At 42.6% G+C, this 18,719-nt stretch overlaps 1 protein-coding gene and 2 long non-coding RNA genes across 4 annotated transcripts in view; all 3 read left to right on the top strand.

Annotated features, from left to right (window-relative positions):
- The window catches only part of LOC126955174 (uncharacterized), a 177,840-nt gene that overhangs the window by 145,701 nt on the left and 13,420 nt on the right, over nt 1-18,719 (top strand). The gene's annotated exons all lie outside the window — the stretch shown is intronic.
- Nucleotides 1-18,719, top strand: part of LOC126955172 (zinc finger protein 141) — a 50,614-nt gene that overhangs the window by 29,762 nt on the left and 2,133 nt on the right. The gene's annotated exons all lie outside the window — the stretch shown is intronic.
- Nucleotides 6,094-14,289, top strand: LOC126955175 (uncharacterized). Of its 2 annotated transcripts, XR_007725827.1 has the most exons (4): nt 6,094-8,068; nt 8,921-9,036; nt 11,218-11,318; nt 13,590-14,289. It is a non-coding gene; the product is annotated as an uncharacterized LOC126955175 (long non-coding RNA). The 2 variants fall into 2 exon arrangements; XR_007725826.1 differs by having other exon boundaries at nt 6,096-9,036.

Raw genomic sequence — 18,719 nt, 5'->3', positions numbered from 1 at the left:
GGCAGGTCACGAGGTCAAGAGCCAAGATCATCCTGGCAAACATGGTGAAACCCCATCTCTACTGAAAATACAAAAATTAGCCAGGCATGGTGGCACGTGCCTGTAGTCCCAGCCACTCCGGAGGCTGAGGCAGGAGAATTGCTGGAACCCAGGATGCGAAGGTTGCAGTGAGCTGATGTTGTGCCACTTCAGTGCATCCTGCCAACAGAGCAAGACCCCATCTCAACAACAACAAAAAGGAAGAAAATTTTTAGGAGACAATGGTAAGTGAAGAATTTTACATTTAATTTTCTGTGACATAGTAAAACTTATTTTTCCATACAAAATCTTCTATTTATTTATTTTAGATGGAGTCCCACTCTGTCACCAGGCTGGAGTGCACTGGCTCAATCTCAGCTCACTGCAAGCTCTGCCTCCCAGGTTCAAGTGATTCTCCTGCCTCAGCCTCCTGAGTAGCTGGGAGTACAAGTGCCCGCCACCACACTCGGTTAATTTTTGTTTTTTGTTTTTTGTTTTTTGTTTTTGAGACGGAGTCTCGCTTTGTCGCCCAGGCTGGAGTGCAGTGGCATGATCTCCGCTCACTGCAAGCTCCGCCTCCTGGGTTCACGCCATTCTCCTGCCTCAGCCTCCGAGTAACTGGGACTACAGGCACGCACCACCACGCCCGGCTAATTTTTTGTATTTTTAGTAGAGAGGGGGTTTCACCGTGTTAGCCAGGATGGTCTCGATCTCCTGACCTCGTGATCCGCCCACCTCGGCCTCCCAAAGTGCTGGGATTACAGGCGTGAGGCACCGCGCCCGGCAATTTTTGTATTTTTAATAGAGATGGAGTTTCACCATGTTGGCCAGGATGGTCTCAATCTTTTGACCTAATGATCTGCCTGCCTTAGCCTCTCAAAGTGCTGGGATTACAGGCATGAGCCACCGTGCCAGGCCAGAATCTTATATTTTTGAGTGTGAATGTTAAATGGTGGAAAAACAATAGAATTATCTCTGTAGATTCAAACTCTGCAATGATCTTTTTTGTCCATATTCATATTACAATCTTGAGGAATTTCTCTTCCAATTTTTTGTTTTAGTGGATGCATTTCATGAGCTACAGTTTTCATTTTTAGTCACCTTACTTTATCCAAGTCCTTGGTCACTTTCTCTGCAAAATGTTTGAAGATTATGGCAGCTATTGAATTCAAATATTTTCTCAGTGATTTTTTTTTTTTTAATTATTTTTTTTTTGGAAATGGAGTCTTGCTCTGACACCCAGCTGGAGTGCAGTGGTATGATCTCAGCTCATTGCAACCTCCACCTCCCGGGTTCAAGTGATTCATTCTCCTGCCTCAGCCTCCCGAGTAGCTGGGATGCAGGTGCCCAATACCACGCCCAGCTAATTTTTGTATTTTTAGTAGAGATAGGGTTTCACCAAGTTGGCCAGTCTAGTCTCAAACTCCTGACCTCGTGATCAACCCACGTCAGCCTCCCAAAGTGCTGGGATTAGTGGCGTGAGCCACCGTGCTAAGCCTCTTAGTGATTTTTGATGAAAATTCATTTACTGTGTTCACAGAGTGGCCAATTATGGGACCTTTAGCATCACTCGCCCTTTTATATAGCATGTCTTATATATGATTTCCATCAGCACTAGAAACTCCAGGTACTTCAAGCGTAAAAGTAAAAGCCCTAGAGTGCATTGTCTTGTATTATATATTGTTCTGGGTCTAAGACATGCTAGTAAATATTAGAGTTCCTATGATTATTTTCTTTTTTATTTTGTTTTTGAGACAGAGTCTCGCTCTGTCGCCAGGCTGGAGTGCAGTGGTACAATGTCAGGTCACTGCAACCTCCGCCTCTTGGGTTCAGATGATTCTCCTGCATCAGCCTCCTTAGTAGCTGAGATTACAGGTGTGCACCACCACGCCTGGCTAATTTTTGTGTTGTTAGTAGAGATGGGTTTCACCATGTTGGCCAGGCTGGTCTCGAACTCCTGACCTTGTGATCCTCCCACCTCGGCCTCCCAAAGTCCTGGAATTATAAGTGTGAGCAACCATAATCTATGGTTATTGTATTACAAAAACAGCACAAAAACTATACATTTTTGATAATATTCAAGTTGTTTGACAAAGAGACAGCATTGGCAACATTGTAATTTTTAAAATACATTTTTTAATTGACAGATAAAATATCCTGTAGAACATGGTGTTTTGCAGTATATATAGATTGTCAAAAGCTTAATTCTAGCTACTTAACAAATACTTCACTGCACATAGTCATTACTTTCGTGATAAGAGCTCATAACATTGGCTGTCTTAGCATTCTCCAAAAATGTATTATTAACTGTAGTCACCATGCTGTACAATAGATTTCTTGAATTTATACCTCTGAGGCAACTATGTCTTATTTTACAGACATGTCTCCAGATGCCCCTTTCTTGTAAATTCCCAAGAATCTGGTAACCAGCATTCTACTGTCTTGCTTATTTCACTTAGCATAGTGTACTCCACATTTATCCACATTGTTTCAAATGAAAAGATTTCCTCCCTTTTAATGTTGAATTGTAGTTCCTTGTGTATACCACATTTTTGGAAAAATACATTCATTTATTGGTTGAAAAACTCATGTAATGAGAAGATATTTCTGTATTAAAGAATGTATTGTAATTCAGTTTATACATGTTTTATTAATAGTTGATTTCTACTAAATGCTAACCATTATACTGTATATGTTTTAATAAATTTTATTTTTGGTCTGGCGCAGTGGCTCACACCTGTAATCCCAGGACTTTGGGAGCCCAAGGCAGGTGGATCATGAGGTCAGGAGTTCAAGACCAGCCTGGCCAACATGGTAAAACCCTGTCTCTACTAAAAATACAAAAATTAGCCAGGTGTGATGTTGGGAGCCTGTAATCCCAGCTACTCAAGAAGCTGAGGCAGTAGAATTGCTTGAACCTGGGAGGTGTAGATTGCAGTGAGCTGAGATCACACCATTGCACTCCAGCCTGAGTGACAAAAGCAAAACTCCATCTCAAAAAATAATAATAATAATTTTCACAGATGATTAATAACATAGGTATTATTATTATCCTCATTTTACAGAAAAAGAAACAGAGCCATAGAGAAAAATGACTTGCTCACAACACAGGCAACTTTGACTCTAGAGATAATACTTATTACAGTAAAATCCCTCTTCAAACAGAAACATGATTATCTTCAACACATTCTTAATAAAAATTTAACAAAAATTGTTAAATGTTTCTTGTCATATTTGTATGTGCAAAACGTATAAAATATACAGAAAAGAGAAATGCTTCCTGTATTTAAACCACATAAACTCTAGAAATGGCCATTTGATACTGACGTACTTGGAAACAACTTTCCTTTCAACTGTCCTTCCCCACCCCTTTAGCAATTCAGAATACTTATAGCATAATTTTTACCTGTATCTGTAGTCAGTAAATGCCGTAATGTAATTAAATATTATTTACTTCAAGCTGGGCATGGTGGCTCACGCCTGTAATCCCAACACTTTGGGAGGCTGAGGTGGGCGCATCACAAGGTCAGGAGACCGAGACCATCCTGGCTAACACGGTGAAACCCTGTCTCTACTAAAAATGCAAAAAATTAGCTGGGCATGAGGGTGGGTGCCTGTAGTCCCAGCTACTCGGGAGGCTGAGGCAGGAAAATGGTGTGAATGAACCCGGGAGGCAGAACTTACAGTGAGCCGAGATCACGCCACTGGACTCCAGCCTGGGTGACAGAGTGAGACTCCATCTCAAAAAATAAAAATGTAAATAAATAAATAAATATTATTTACTACAAATGCACATAGTACAACTATGATTTTATTACTTTTATAAATACAAATTTACTTCTTGAATTAAATATTGCACTCTATTAATGTAGTTTCCTTTGTGCCTATTTCTCAGTTTTGCCTAAATACTACCAATTATCTTACACTGGCTCCCCAAATAGGTTTTTATTTGTTTATAAAGCTTTAAATTATCTCTAGGAACCTTAGCCCAGCAGTCAAAACTCACAGCTCTGACCAAACCCCTAGAACTAAGAAAGAACCAAAAAGTTACTATTAATACAGACTTCAAATACGCCTTTTTTTGTTTGTTTGTTTGTTTTTTGACGGAGTCTTATTCTGTTGCCCAGGCTGGAGTGCAGTGGTGCAATCTTGGCTCACTGCAACCTCCACCTCCCAGGTTCATGCAGTTTGCCTGCCTCAGCCTCCCTAGTAGCTGGGACTGACAGGTGTGCTCCACCACGCCTGGCTAATTTTTGTATTTTTAGTACAGACGGGGTTTCACCATGTTAGCCAGACTGGTCTCAAACTCCTGACCTCAAGTGATTCACCCAGGTCAGCCTCCCAAAGTGCTGGGATTACAGGCATGAGGCACCATGCCCTCAAACATGCCTTCTTAGTACTCATGTTTATGCAGCCATCTGGAAAGAAAGGAGACTTTTGACAGCAGAGAATACCCCTATTAAATATGGCTCACAGATTTTTACCCTAGTCTAGCCCATCCACCTACCATAGAAAGTAGCTGTAGTTCATTGCTGGCGCCACCAGAAGGGTCAAGATGAAATTGCTCAGAGAAACAGGAGGGCTGACCAAGCAGCTAGGGCCACCACCATCTCTGGGAACTTTTTGTGGCCCTTATTCCACCTTTGCCTAACAACCTACCCACCCTGCAATATACTCAAGACAGAAATGGCGATCAAATGCAAATACACCCTAGAACTTGAAAAATTGTAATAATTGGGCGAGGTTCTTTATCCTCCCAGGCCCTCCAACAGAAAGTAATAAGGGCACTTTATAATTCTCGTCACTTTGGGAGAGACCATCTCCATCAAACGTAAAAAAAAATAAAAATAAAAAAAATAAAAAAACTTTTTTGGAAAGTTAGTAAAGCCTGTCCATTCTGTGTCTGCAATAATCCTCAAGGCCCTAAGCTGCTTCCCTTAATTCAGCCAGTTCAGCAATAAGAAACCTACCCAGCAGAAAGACTGGCAGATAGACTACTCAATTCCCAGCCTGTTGAGGCTATAAATACCTTCTGATTTTTGCGGATACATTTACTGGCTGGGTTGAAGCCTTTCATACTAGAACAGAAAAGACTCAAGGCCGGGCGCGGTGGCTCAAGCCTGTAATCCCAGCACTTTGGGAGGCCGAGACGGGCAGATCACGAGGTCACAAGATCAAGACCATCCTAGCTAACATGGTGAAACCCCGTCTCTACTAAAAAAAAAAAAATACAAAAAACTAGCCGGGCGAGGTGGCGGGCGCCTGTAGTCCCAGCTACTCGGGAGGCTGAGGCAGGAGAATGGCGTGAACCCGGGAGGCGGAGCTTGCAGTGAGCTGAGATCTGGCCACTGCACTCCAGCTCGGGCGACAGAGCAAGACTCCGTCTCAAAAAAAAAAAAAAAAGAAAAGACTCAAGTAGTTGCCAAGGCTCTCCTCAAAGAAATTATCACCTGGTTTGGGCTTTCACAGTCTTCACAAAGTAATAATGGTCCATGTTTACTTTATAACTATACTCAATTAGTGGCAAAAAACCCTAGGGATAAAATACATTCTACACTTCTCCTTAAGGCCACAATCTTCCTGGAAGGTAGAATTAATGAAGCCATTAAAAGGACCCTGAGCAAATGATGCCAGGAAACCTCTTTACCATGTTTAGAACTGCCCATGGCACTTCTCCAGATCTGAACAGCCCCGAAATTACATCTATGCCTTAGTTCCTTTGGAATCCTATGTGAGAGACCCTTTCTACATGCAAACCTAATGTACCCAGTGGTTACCAAATTAAAATCCATGACTTAATTTCACACGGCCATCCAGGAGTTGGGATAAATGATGCTGACTGAGTGTGACTCCTGTAACAACCAACAACCCTTATGATAGGCAGGGTCACACGTCCTCATTAAAATCTGGAGAGATGGGTCTCTGGGATCTCAACTAACCCGGTTACAAAATAAGCCTTTTACTATCATACTTTATACCCTAATAGTTATCAAAGTTCCTGGCATCCCTGGTTGAATACATCACTTCTGAATAAAACCCTGGAAAGATTTTTTTTTTTTTTTTTTTTTTTTTTTTTTTTTTTTTTTTTAGATGGAATCTTACTCTGTTGCCTAGGCTGGAGTGCAGTGGCACAATCAGCTCACTGCAACCTCCACCTCCCGTGTTCAAGTGATTCTCCTGCCTCAGCCTCTTGAGTAGCTGGGATTACAGGCACACACCACCAGGCCCGGCTACTTTTTGTATTTTTAGTAGAGATGGGGTTTCACCATGTTGGTCAGGCTGGTCTCAAACTCCTGACCTCCTGATCTGCCCGCCTCAGGCTCCCAAAGTGTTGGGATTACACATGTGAGCCACCACACCTGGCCAACAAGACTTTAAGGAACCAACACTCAGCTACTCCTGTGAGCCACTAGAGGATTTAAAATTTCTCTTTAAAAGAGAGGATAAGTAATGCTCCCACTCCTTTACCTCACAGTAGGGTAGTCCCAATATTGGCAATCTTATTTTCAAAGATACTGTTTATTCTTACTTTAACCCTAACTTGTGCACTGCCCAAAGTTTCAGTAAGAGCTATCTTTAGTATGATTTTTTTTAGCCTAATGATTTAGTTATTTTACTTTTGACTGCCTTAGTTCATCAGCAATTGTTAGTAATATTTTGGCCTTTATATTGCAAGTTGTAATACTCTATGCAGACTTACTAATAGGCCTTTATTACTGTAAACCATCACGCTCTCCAGGGAAGTGTTTGCTATGCCCCACCTAGATTTAAACTTCAAAGTCATAATCTGAGTATTGATCTCTCTTTCTAATACTCATTGTGTTCACAGTATCTCTTAATCAGCAAGCTTCTCACTTTGGCCCTAATCTACTTTCCTTGGAACCATGCAACCTAATTCTCTATAGTCATCAATCTTACTTCTGGCTAAAATCACCTTCATGTGCACTAACTGTCAACAGTCTTTTTTTTAGCACTCTATAGGCAGCTCCACAACTACTAAAGTCTGCCAGTTCTTCCTATGTCTCAACATGTTAGCTACGCATGAATTCCTCTTCATTCATGGTAGGAATGTCCTACTTGGTCATAATACAAGAATGGCCAACTCCTTAGTCCCAACATGGCTTCAACTACGATCGAGATCTCACTATACAAAAGCTTCCCCCTACTAATGTACTGTTTCTAACACAAACTAAAGTGGCTTTAAAGATTTTATTCCACAGCCTTAAGCCCCTTGTTCTCCCCTGTTACCCTTATTGAACTGACACCTCTATACATCTATGATACCATAAATTCCAGAACCCTTGTGGGTGAACTTGACTGAGCACAATGTAACACAAACAGCACCATTATTGATACCTCTCAAACTTTTTTTTTTTAACCAAATGAGATTCTCTGGGCCCTTCAAATATTTTAACTCCTGGACCATTCATCCAAAATGATGCCACTGAATTCTGCTTCAGTCACCCTTCTTGCAGTCAATCTAACTCATGGTATTGACCAAGCTGGTATAGATTATGCAATAGGTTTCAACTCTGTAATTCCTTCCAGAAAACTCTTCTCCTTGATACTCCTTGAGCAGTTCATCTAATTTCTTTCTGCAATGAGCTTGGTACCACAAGTGCTACCACAGAAATAGCTGGCATTATTATTGCCTCCTCAACTTACCAACACCTGTCTCTGGAACTGACTCACAAAATAGAAACCGCGCTCCGCTTCTCCTTGATACTATTAGACACATGCTCTTGTGAGAAAATAGGACCCATTGTCCTATTCAAACTAATCACCCATGTCTAGCTCCCTGATAGCAGCAACTTTATCGGCAAAATATCATATATTGGGTAGCCAACAAAGCACACTGGTCAATGTTTGGATCTGACCTTACCTCCTACATTCATTCTTGGTTTTGTGTTTGTTTTTGTTTTTTTGAGATGGCGTCTCACTCTGTTGCCCAGCCTGGAGTGCAGTGGCGCGGTCTCGGCTCCCTGCAAGCTCCACCTCCCAGGTTGATGCCATTCAACTGCCTCAGCCTACTGAGTAGCTGGGATTACAGGTGCTCAGCTAATTTTTTGTATTTTTAGTAGAAACAGCGTTTCACTGTGTTAGCCAGGATGGTCTCAATCTCCTGACCTCGTGATCCGCCTGCCTCGGCCTCCCAAAGTGCTGGGATTACAGGCGTGAGCCACTGCACCTCACCTCATTCTTGTTTCTCAACTGCAGAACTTTAATTCCTCTGGGAAATGCAAGTTTATCTCTGCCTCCCGGCAAACTGAACCAGAACATACATTCTGGCTTACCTCACCCCTTAAGTTTCCATTGTCCCAGGTGATGCTCCTCTGCTATTACCCTTATTTACCACACCATTTAACACTTATTTACTCAACACCAGATTGACTGAGCAGTTCATCTAATTTCTTTCTGCAATGAGCTTGGCACCACAAGTGCCACCACAGAAATAACTGGCATTATTATTGCCTCCTCAACTTACCACCACCTGTCTCTGGAACTGACTCACAAAATAGAAACCACTGCTCCAACTGTGAGTCACAGCAACAAGTTCTCTCATGGTTGTAGTTCTCCAAAGTTGTAGAGGTCTTGACATACCAGCTGTAGCTCACAAAGGAATTTGCCTTATTCTAGGAGAAAAATGCTGTTTCTGGGTTAACAGAATAGGGAAAGGCCAGAATTAAGTTAGAGATTTTATAAACTAAGCCATCCTAAACATGCCACTGAGAGCTAGTTCTCCTAGGATGCCAACTGGTTCCAATTCTCATGACATCTCATTTTCTTGGGATCTCTGGCCTTGTTCTTATCTGTTTGTTTGTTTGTTTGTTTGTTTTTCCCCCATCCTTTTTGGGCCTTGTTCACTAAATCTAGTAACCAGGTTTGTTTTCTCTCACCTCAGACTACAAGCAGTCCTGCAACAGGAACACTGATCTATCTTCTTCCCTTCTGGACAACCATGTTCCTCCACATTTCCTCTGGACACTGCAAGTTGAACCTTCTGGGGAAACATAGAAGGTATCTTTCCCTGAAAGGGAGCAAGAGAATGAGACACTGATGAGTTCTTTGTCTCATATCAGCAGGAAGTAGTTACAGAAGACCCACAGTGCCCCTAGACTTGAAGATTTTTAGTCGCAATCTATTGAGAAGCGAATGTTAGAGTAGGCCGATAGTTAGAAATGACCAGAAAAAACAGCCCCTTAAGACCGATGAGGAAATTTTTTTTTTAAGTGCAAGATAATAAAAACTGCAACATGGAACTCTCAGGGCAGTTTTCAATTGGGCCAGCCCACTCCTTTTTTTTTTTTTTTTTTTTTTTTTTGAGACGGAGTCTCGCTCTGCCGCCCAGGCTGGAATGCAGTGGCCGGATCTCAGCTCACTGCAAGCTCCGCCTCCTGGGTTCACGCCATTCTCCTGCCTCAGCCTCCCGAGTAGCTGGGACTACAGGCGCCCGCCACCTCGCCCGGCTAGTTTTCTGTATTTTTTAGTAGAGACGGGGTTTCACCGTGTCGGCCAGGATGGTCTCGATCTCCTGACCTCATGATCCGCCCGTCTCGGCCTCCCAAAGTGCTGGGATTACAGGCTTGAGCCACCGCGCCCGGCCAAGCCCACTCCTCTTGGAGTGTACTTTATTTTCCTTTAATAAACTCTGCTTGTTTCACTAAATTACCTCTTGGCTAAATTATTTCTCTCAAGAAGACAAAAATTAAGGACCTTGCACTTCTTGGTAACACGTTCCTCCTCCCCCAGCTCTTGACAAACACCATTCTACTTTCTGTTTTTATGAGTGGACTACTAAAAATATCTCACATAAATGAAATTATATACTCCCTGTTACTTTGTTTTTTTTGCGTATTTCTCTTTACTTAATGTTGTAAAGATTTACTCCTTTTTGGAAGATATGCAGTCTCCCTGTGTTGTCCAGGTTGATCTTGAACTGTTTGCCTCAAGAGATTCTCTCTCTCTCTTTTATTTTACCTCCCCAATTATGTGGATTACAGGCATGAGTCATCACACCTAGCCCTCAAGGTTTATCTTTATAATAGTGTGTGACTTAATTTCATTTTATAAAATAGAATTATTTCCCATTGCATGTATATTCCATTTTACAAATCCATTTATATGTCAAGGGTTATATAAGTAGCTTCCAACTTTTGGTTTTAGAATAATACTGTTTATGAACATGGGTGTGCAAATGTCATTTCTAGTTCCTGCTATGCATACATAAATAGGTAAGTAATGTTTGTACGTTGTGCAAAGGAAAGGTCTAAGTTAATTTTTGAAAGTTTCAATATTGAGTTTTTTAATATCTTTTGTTGGAGAGTCAGCCCTTTCCCCATTGTTTGGTCATGATAACAGCCATGCAACTCCAAGATGAAGCTGCTGCTGCTTCCATTTCTGTAGCATCCGGTCATGAATGTATTTAGATCTCCCCCTGGCAACCCTGGTTAGAGTGTGGAGATGGTGGAAACCATTGGATCTTCTGACTTCCTTGCCTAGGAAGCAGCCAGCCCTGCCTGCCCTACCACCCATGACATCATGCACGTAGTGGTCCTGTCACCCCTCCTCTCAGCCAGCCACTGCCTGTGGCTCCCTCAAAACACCTCCTTCTTATTCTCATGGTTGGGCACATGGATCCTTAGAGGCACAGGAACAGCACAGATCCTTATATCCTGCACAGGTGAAATAAGAAGGTGTGGAGGCTGGAAGCAAAGCTATCTGCCTCCTGGAGAACAGGACCTTCAGGGACCAGGGAGCTGCAGGCACAGATTACAAAGTGACAGATGCAAGGGCCCTGATGAGAGTGGTGGTGGCCTGAGGGCTCCTTTTTTGGCATGCACCAGTGTGCCAGAGGCTGGGGCCTACACTGGGGCCTGCAGTTGCTCTCCAAAACTCCAGAACCAGTGCTCCTGCTGTCCCACCCCATGTGCCACCAATGCTCCATGTGGCCTTGTGGTCTATTAAGCCAGAGGATTGTGTCACTGTCTTCCTGAGAGTGGAGGTGCTTGCTCTGGGGCAACTGTTTCAAACAGTTATGATTTAAAATATCTGCTCTTCACATTTACACATATCCATTTGAAAATCTATGGGGATTTTTTTTCAGTAGTATATCTAGGTTGTATACAGGATTGTTTGGGTGAATGCTTTTCTCATTCTTATTTGGTAATTTTGTATGTTTTTTTTTTTTTTTTATGGTAGGTTTCTTGGTGTCAGTGTATGGTGTGTTTGGTTTTACCTGGGAGTGGTGATTTTGGATGTCAGTGATTCTGGATGTCAATTTGGAACTCTCTAGAAACACTGTAAGTCAATGTGGGGCTTAGTAGGAATATGCCATATTCATCACCAATCAAATTATGCATGTATTTGTCTTCCTCTAAAATCATAACCCCAACTTTCTGCATGGCTTATCTTGTCTATTTGTGTTCTTGGCTTGTGCTGAAGGTTGTTTTACCCTGTTGAGTCAAGTAGTCATGAAAAGAATATTAATTTCACTCTGTGCTTTTGGATGAATCTAAGTGATTTTGTGGGAGCAAAACACTTTTGTAATTTGAAGATAATTTAGGAACACTTTATTATGCTGAATCTCTTTTAAGTACTTTTCACAAATTTTTAATTGTCAGGAAAACACATGATATTGGCCATCTTATATTTTTAATGTGTACAGTTTAGCAGTGCTAAGTATATTTACATTGCTCTGCAACAAAACTCCAGAACTTTCTTTTTTTTTTTTTTTTGAGTTTGAGGCAGAGTCTCACTCTCACCCGGGCTAGAGTGCAGTGGCTCAATCTTGGCTCACTGCAAACTCCGCCTCCTGGGTTCAAGTGATTCACCTGCCTAAGCCTCTCGAGTAGCTGGGATTACAGGCACCCACCACCATGCCTGGCTAATTTTTGTATTTTTAGTAGAGATGGGGTTTCACTATGTTGGCCAGGCTGGTCTCAACTTCCTGACCTCATGATCCACCTGCCACAGCCTCCCAATGTGCTGGGATTACAGGTGTGAGCCACTGTGCCCAGCCAAGAATTTTCACATCTTACAAAGCTGAAACTCAATACCCCTGAAGCACTAACTGCCCCTTTTACTCTCTCTCCACCTTATGAAATTACATCATTCTAATTTCTGTTTCTGTAAGTTTGACTACTTGAGATAGCTCATATAAATGGAATTATATGATCTTTGTCACTTTGTTTCTGGCATGTTTCACCGAATGTCCTAAAGTTTTATACTTTTTGTAGCACCTGCATAATTTGCTTTCAGAAGGTAGAGCCATATTCCATTGCATGCATATGCCACATCTTTATCGATTTATCTATCAAGAAACTTTTAAGTAGTTTTCATCTTTTGCGGGGGGGAATGTTATTATACACATGTGTGTGCAAATGTCCATTCCAGCTCCTGCTTTGCATACATAGATAGATACCCAGAAATGGAATTGCTGGATTGTAGGATAATTTCATTTTTCTGAGATAGCATCTTAACATTGTCACCCTGGCTAGAGTGCTGTGGTGTAATAATGGTCACTGCAGCCTTAACATCCTGGGCTGAAACAATCCTCACACCTCAGCCATCCCAGTAGCTGAAACTACAGAAACATGCCACCACACCTGGTTAATTTTTGTAGAGATGGGGTCTCACTATGTTGCTCAGGCTGGCCTCAAACTCCTGAGCTCAAGTAATTATCCCACCTCAACCTCCCAAAGTGTTGGAATTACAGGCAGGAGCCGTCACACCAAGATGCATTTTATTTTTAATATTTTGAGAAATCTCCATCCAAATTTTCTTGGGGGCTGCATTATTCTCTCCCACCACAGTGCATGGGGGTTCTAAATGCTCTGCATCCTTGACAACATTGATTCCTTTTGTGCGTTGAATAGTGGCCATGCTAATGGGTGAGAGGTAAGAGCTCACTGGGATTGTGCTTTGCATTTCTCTCAAGTAATTTTGAGGCCAAGCACAGTGGCTCACACCTGTAATCCCAGCACTTTGGGAGGCTGAGGTGGATGGATCACAAGGTCAGGAGATCAAGATCTTCCTGGTTAACACGGTGAAACCCCGTCTCTACTAAAAATACAAAAAATTAGTCAGGCGTGGTGGCAGGTGCCTGTAGTCCCAGTTACTCTGGAGGCTGAGGCAGGAGAGTGGTGTGAACCCAGGAGGTGGAGCTTGCATTGAGCTGAGACTGCACCACTGCACTCCAGCCTGGGTGACAGAGCAAGACTCTATCTCAAAAATAATAATAATAATTTTTATTATCTTTTCAAATGCCTCTCGGCCATTTGCAAAGCTTTCTTTAGAAAATGTCTTTGAAGATCTTGGTCCATTTATTGAAACTGAACTTATTCGCTTTTGGCTGTTGTGTTTCAGAAAACAAATCTTTGTTCCTTTATTTTCTTCTTCTTCTTCTTCTTCTTCTTCTTTTTTTTTTTTTTTTTTTTTTTGAGGCAGTCTTGCTCTGTCGCCCAGGCTGGAATCCAGTGGCATGATCTTGGCTCATTGCAACCTCTGCATAAGGAAGAAATTGCTAGTGATCTGTTTGACAGGAGTTAACATCCATTCCATTATCTTTTTAGATGTATCATTGTCAAGTCGGAATGGCAATAAAAATGCCTTTCAACAGTTGAACATAACGTCCACCTTTGGCTCAGTCACACAGACAAAGACCCAGAATCTGTGTTTCTCAGCTGTGGTGCCTGTGCAAATGCTGGAACTCAAAGAATATTCAGTGGTAGACACACAGGCACTGCCTAATAAAATTATGTATGATTAAGTTTAATATAAATGGAATTTATATTGTCATGTAAAATGTTACTTAATTTTATAAGAAAACTGAGTTGATTTTCTAAAGGTATTAAATGCAATTTTAATAGGAAACCATGAAATATGTGTGCACTTGGTGTATAAATGACTGAATTTTCGGCAATTCAGTAAAGGTCATGTCAGGCCTCTGAGCCCAAGCCTGTACGTATACATCCAGATGGCCTGAAGCAAGTGAAGAATCACAAAAGAATTGAAAATGGCCAGTTCCTGCCATAACTGATGACATTCCACTATTGTGATTTGTTCCTGCCCCTCCTTAACTGAGCGATTAACCTTGTGAAATTCCTTCTCCTGCCTCAGAACTTCCCCCACTGAGCACCTTGTGACCCCCACCCCTGCCCATAGGAGAAAAACCCCCTTTGACTGTCATTTTCCACTACCCACCGAAATCCTATAAAATAGCCCCACCCCTATCTCCCTGTGCTGACTCTCTTTTCAGACCCAGCCCTCCTGCAGCCAGGTGAAATAAACAGCCTTGTTGCTCACACAAAGCCTATTTGGTGGTGTCTTTACATGGACGTGCGTGAAGGTCACATATGACTGTGAGTCATTGTTGACGAAACGCTCCTACAGATAGCATATTGCACATGCGTTTTGATTTCTTCTTTTACCTGAGGTCAATTTTTCTTTTTCTTTTCTTTTTTTTTTTTTGAGATACAGTTTTGCTCTTCTTGTCCAGGCTGAAGTGCAATGGCACAATCTCTGCTCACTGCAACCTCTACCTCCCGGTTCAAGAAATTCTCCTGCCTCAGCCTCCCGAGTAGCTAGGATTACAGGCATGTGCCACCACACCTGGCTAATCTTTTGTATTTTTTTTTTTTTTTTTTTTTTTTGAGACGGAGTCTCGCTCTGTCGCCCAGGCTGGAGTGCAGTGGCCGCATCTCAGCTCACTGCAAGCTCCGCCTCCCGGGTCTATGCCATTCTCCTGCCTCAGCCTCCCGAGTAGCTGGGACTACAGGCGCCCGCCACCTCACCCGGCTAGTTTTTTGTATTTTTTAGTAGAGACGGGGTTTCACCGTATTTAGCCAGGCTGGTCTCGATCTCCTGACCTTGTGATCCGCCCGTCTCGGCCTCCCAAAGTGCTGGGATTACAGGCTTGAGCCACCGCGCCCGGCCATCTTTTGTATTTTTAGTAAGGGATGAGACTACCCCTCATATCTTGTTATGCCCAATTTCTGCCTCCAAAGAAAGAAGAAGTTAAAACTAAAAGGCAGAAATGAAATCCACGGGCAGATAACCTGGCGCTGCACCCTGGGCCTAGTAGTTAAAGATCGACCCCTGACCTATAATCAGTTATGTTATCTATAGATTACAGACATTGTATAGAAATGCACTGTGAAAATCCCTATCTTGTTTTGTTCCGATCTAATTACCGGTGCATGCAGCCCCCAGTCACGTACCCCCTGCTTGCTCAATGGATCACAACCCTCTCACATGCACCCCCTTAGAGTTGTGAGCTCTTAAAAGGGACAGGAATTGCCCACTCGGGGGGCTCGGCTCTTGAGACAGGAGTCTTGCCGATGCCTCCGGCCGAATAAACCCCTTCCTTCTTTTTTTTTTTTTTTTTTTTTGAGACGGAGTCTCGCTCTGTCGCGTAGGCTGGAGTGCAGTGGCAGGATCTCAGCTCACTGGAACCTCCTGCCTCCTGGGTTTATGCCATTCTCCTGTCTCAGCCTCCTGAGTAGCTGGGACTACAGGCGCCCGCCACCTCGCCCAGTGATATTTTTTTTGTACTTTTTAGTAGAGACGGGGTTTCACCGTGTTTGCCAGGATGGTCTCGATCTCCTGACCTCGTGATCCACCTGTCTCGGCCTCCCAAAGTGCTGGGATTACAGGCTTGAGCCACCGCACCCGGCCCCCTTCCTTCTTTAACTCGGTGTCTGAGGAGTTTTGTCTGCTGCTCATCCTGCTACATTAGTAGAGATGAGGTTTCTCTATATTGGTCAGGCTGGTCTCAAACTCCTGACCTTAGGTGATTAGCCCACCTCGGCCTCCCAAAGTACTGGGATTACATGTGTGAGCCACCGTGCCCAGCCCAATTTTTCTTAATTTTATTCAAGTATTATACATTTTAGACAAAGAGATCTTGTACTTATCATGTGCTCTACATGGTAGAAATACACATTTTCAGGCAAAACCCAGATATATTGTATCAAAATCTAAACTTCAAGTATTTCCAGGTGATTCACATGCACATTAATAATTGTTAAGTGGCAGTAATTCTATATTTGAAAGGGAAAAGTATATAAGATGTATTGATTTGTCAGAAAGGTACAGTAAAGACTATGTTTCAATGCATATACATCTTATCTTACAGAAAATAAAAACAGTAATAAAGTGGGGACGGGGAAGGAATTGAAGTAGAAATTAAACAGAAATGAGACTTAATTAGTAGATGTTGAGGCTGAGCATCAGTCTATTATACTATTTTGTTTATTGCGTGTAAAAATTTAAAATATTCTCTGATAAAACACATATTTAAAAAAAACCCATCGGCCGGGCGCGGTGGCTCAAGCCTGTAATCCCAGCACTTTGGGAGGCCGAGACGGGCGGATCACGAGGTCAAGAGATCGAGACTATCCCGGCTAACACGGTGAAACCCCGTCTCTACTAAAAAATACAAAAAAACTAGCCCAGCGAGGTGGCGGGTGCCTGTAGTCCCAGCTACTCAGGAGGCTGAGGCAGGAGAATGGCGTGAACCCGGGAGGCGGAGCTTGCAGTGAGCTGAGATCCGGCCACTGCACTCCAGCCTGGGTGACAGAGCGAGACTCCGTCTCAAAAACAAAAAACAAAAAACAAAACAAAAAAACCCCATCTATAACACTAGCTCTTAAGCTTGTACTTACATCTGGGGAGGAGGAAAAGAGGAAATAGTTTGTGGGCAAAAACAAGCATAGTTCTATAGTTTCACAAATGTATTGGCTTTGTTATAATTTATTGAGCATTACATTAATACTTCATTGCAGAAGTATTTCTGTATGCATGTTATATATCAATAAAAATTTAAATATTACATATTTAAACCTAAATTAATATTTCAGAATAATAGCAATGTTTGTTTTTTGAAACAGAGTCTCACTCTGTCACCAGGCTGGAGTGCAGTGGCATGATCTCGGCTCACTGCAACCTCTACCTCCTGGGTTCAAGCAGTTCTCTTGCCTCAATCTTCCGAGTACCTGGGACTACAGGCGCACGCCAGCACACCTGGCTAATTTTTTTTTTTTTTTTTTTGAGACAGAGTCTCACTCTGTCACCCAGGCTGGAGTGCAGCGGCGCTATCTCAGCTGACTGCAAGCTCCGCCTCCCGGGTTCACACCACTCTCCAGCCTCAGCCTCCCAAGTAGTTGGGACTACAGGCGCCCACCACCATGCCCAGCTAATTTTCTGTATTTTTATTTATTTATTTATTTTTTTTTTGAGGCGGAGTCTCGCTCTGTCGCCCAGGCTGGAGTGCAGTGGCGCGATCTCGGCTCACTGCAAGCTCCGCCTCCCGGGTTCCCGCCATTCTCCTGCCTCAGCCTCCCGAGTAGCTGGGACTACAGGCGCCGCCACCGCGCCCGGCTAATTTTTTTGTATTTTTAGTGGAGACGGGGTTTCATTGTGTTAGCCAGGATGGTCTCGATCTCCTGACCTCGTGATCCGCCCGTCTCGGCCTCCCAAAGTGCTGGGATTACAGGCTTGAGCCACCGCGCCCGGCATTTTCTGTATTTTTAGTAGAGACGGGGTTTCACCATGTAAGCCAGGATGGTCTCCATATCCGATCTCATGATCCACTTGCCTTGGCCTCCCAAAGTGCTGGGATTACAGGCGTGATAGTCTTCCATTTTTTACCTCAGTTGAGTAAGCAGCATGGTTTTAGTTTTGGGGAATGCAATTTCTTACAGCAAAGTCCTTCCTCCATAATAATATTCACTACGGTCAGGCCATCTAGCACCGTGGGCTGCACATAGTGTGCACTCAGTGTTTGTAGAACTGGTTTGAATTAGGAACAAAACAAGTAGCAGAGGTCAGTTTTGCAAAGGACAGAATGTAGACAATACAGGTAGGACTGAAAAGCCACAACTCAACAGCAAACAATTTTTACATTATTTTGAGAAATATTTTCAACTAGTTCTATGAAAGGTGTTGGTTTACAGCAGACATTTGTGAGTGTGGTTGCATATTGTAATCACCTGGAGAGCTTTAAATCACACTGTTGCCTGGATCTCACTCTAGAGATTCTGGCTTAATTATTCCCTTGCAACTTGGGTTTGGGAACTTTAAATACCACTATCCACACGCACAGCAGGCTAACATGCATCCAAGGGAAAGAAGCATTGCTTCAGGGTCAGAAATGTATTGGTTGTGTGTGATTTCTATGTGTGCTCCAGACATTTGCCCTATAGCTGCTCATAAAAGTGGGATCTTAGAAAACATCTTGGCCCTTCAAAGCATACTCTGCTGGTTGACTAAATTGCAGAGGGAAAAAATATCAGCAGCCCTATTGCTATGTCACTTGCCTTCGGAGCAAAAGTTGTTTCAGGAACAGTAATCTGACTTAGTCTATATTAAAAATCATAAATAGTCAACAAATTAAAAAAATACAAAGAGTTTGCAGATATGATGAGTGCATTATAGGTGTTTTCAAATTTCTCCTATGATAAATTAAAAATATAATGTTTGGCATTAATTTCCTAAACCCAATGCTCAGCAATTTTCTCAAATTGTTTCCAGCTTTTCCAAGACACTTCAGAACCATTCCCTGGAATGAATTATTTCCAATGGTGAAGAGTAAGGGGTGGATGGCATGAGATTCTCAAAAAGAAAACAAAAACAAAAACAAAAACAAAAAAAAAACAAAAAAAACTTGCTTCTACTTCAGAAGTGTCACTCTTCAGCCCCTT

The sequence above is a fragment of the Macaca thibetana genome, chromosome 5 (assembly GCF_024542745.1).
Source record: "Macaca thibetana thibetana isolate TM-01 chromosome 5, ASM2454274v1, whole genome shotgun sequence".
NCBI classification, from domain to species: domain Eukaryota; kingdom Metazoa; phylum Chordata; class Mammalia; order Primates; family Cercopithecidae; genus Macaca; species Macaca thibetana.
The sequence above is the reverse complement of the archived record's forward strand: the minus strand, read 5'-3'. Positions and strand labels throughout refer to the sequence as shown.